Here is a 2,041-nt window from a genome sequence, read left to right as displayed (position 1 = left end):
ATGGACAATTCAGCAAGGAAAGGATTCAGATTATGACTACCTGGCATGTGCTGATACATGGCAACAAACCACCATCAAGCTGTGTGCTTTACCACACCACATCCGGGGATATAATGAGAAAGTCTAAATAACTGTCTTAACGGCTGCCCAGCCTGCAACGTAGTTTCTGTGTGTGTTGCAGTTACTCTGTTAGCTACAGACATGTTTAGAAGGTGCCCCCATAAAACACTGTGTGCACCAGCCAACAACTTGTGTTCACTCTGGTACTATACACACTGCCGCATCCTCCCCTTCCACATGCTTCAGATACATCGGCACTTTAATGCACTTTGTCATGTGCAGCCTAAAGTGCTAAGTTCATTCTGCTGCAAACTTTCCTGTGCCCTTTACTGAGTGATACATTGTGTACTGACAATTGAGATGCAGGCAGGCCTGCAGCACAGAGGCTCTGCACTGCCCAGTGGGGCAGCAGGGCTTGCACCGTAGGCTAGCAAATGCTAAGTGAATCACCGAACTCTCCAGCACTTGAAGATGCTGCTGGCTAAAAACCTTCCCTTGCCTCCCCCCACTAGCTGCTCTATGGCTCCCGCACAGAGCAGCAACAGTGTCAGACCACGCTGACAGCAAAACAGCCTGCAGCAGGCACCAGGAAAGCAGAATAGGGAAGAGGGAAAAAGGAGGGAAAGATGTAACAAAATAAACACAGAAAGAGTCACTTCAGCCACTGCTTTTCCCATATATGTATTTTTCCCTACACTTTATTGGAAGAATTTTTTTTTTCCCCCTGTTTTTTTTGCACCAGTCCTGGAAGCACTGCAATACCAGGTCAATGCATGGAGTGGATGGAGCAAGCTCCGGTTCCACCACCCAACACCAAAAAGAATCTGCTCAATATAGACCTCCGATGGAGGACATATCAGAGACAATCACCTGCCCTGGGGAGCCCGCCTACGCGGTCACGGTGCTTCCCCTGCCAGGAAGAAATGGTACGCCACAGATGGGTGATACATATTCTTTATTAATGCTCGTGCTAAGTTAGGAACTAGAGCAGGGGTGGGCAAAATATGGCCTGCAGGTCAGATTGGGCCTGCCAACTGATTGGATCCAGCCTGCGGCTGCCCCCACAGCACTCCATGTGGCGGTGCTCCCACCCAGGGCCGCTCTCTCCATGCTCCCATCTGCCCATGGCACTGATCCTGGCCAGCGTGCATAGCTTCCCGGCAGGGCTGATCCTAGCGCAACTGCAACCACCCAGGTACTACTCCATCTCCCCCTGCTTCCAGCAGCTCCTCCTCCTCCTCCTGCCCCTGCTGCCCCACTCCAGGCAATAGATAGTGCAGGGAAGTGACAGCGGCTGTGCGGATATGTCCTGGGCACCACACGACAAGCCAGTGTGCGGCGCTCCCAGCCGCCTTCCACCCACTCCACCTGCAGGGCACAAAGAGCAGGCACCCGCGGGTGGCCAAGTGGGTGGCAAGTGGCCAGGAGCAGGAGCTGGAGCTGCCTGGCTGAAGCTTCTTCCCCCTCAACCCTCCAGCCTATCTGGGCATATGGCACCCACTATGTATCCCCATGGCTTCCCTGTGCTACCTGCTGCCAAAAGCAATGCAGCAGGGGCAGGAGGAGGAGGAACTGCTGGAGGTGGAGGGAGCTGAGCAGTACTCAGGCAGCTGCAGCCTCATCTGCCGCCAGGAAGCTGTGCATGCTGGCTGGGGCCAGGGCCGGGGCCAGCACATGGGCTGCCCCGAGTGGGAATGTGCGGGGCTCAGCCTCATGCAAGGTGCTTCGGGGACAGCTGTGGGCTAGATGGGGGGCAGGGGAACTGCAGCTGCACTACACTGACTTGTTGAGCCCTGCTGCATGTGCCCCCTGCCCCGCATCCTCCAACCAGCTCCCAGGAGCTAGCACATGGGCAGCCCCCACCCACCTTCCCACACACACACACACACACACACACACACACACATCCCACACAATATACAAGAGTAAGACTTTATTTTAATCTACCTGCAATAGCATCTATATACACTACTGAAAACCA

The 2,041-nt window shown here is 54.5% G+C and overlaps 1 non-coding gene across 1 annotated transcript; it reads right to left on the bottom strand.

The window, feature by feature from the left end:
• Positions 1–788: 788 nt before the first annotated feature.
• On the bottom strand, positions 789–985 carry LOC149852091 (U2 spliceosomal RNA). The gene has a single exon (XR_016439475.1). It is a non-coding gene; the product is annotated as a U2 spliceosomal RNA (small nuclear RNA).
• Between the last annotated feature and the right edge of the window lie 1,056 nt (positions 986–2,041).

Source organism: Crocodylus siamensis, chromosome 15 (genome assembly GCF_052110815.1).
Source record: "Crocodylus siamensis isolate JL-2025a chromosome 15, ASM5211081v1, whole genome shotgun sequence".
NCBI classification, from domain to species: domain Eukaryota; kingdom Metazoa; phylum Chordata; order Crocodylia; family Crocodylidae; genus Crocodylus; species Crocodylus siamensis.
This window is presented reverse-complemented; position numbering and strand designations above follow the sequence as displayed.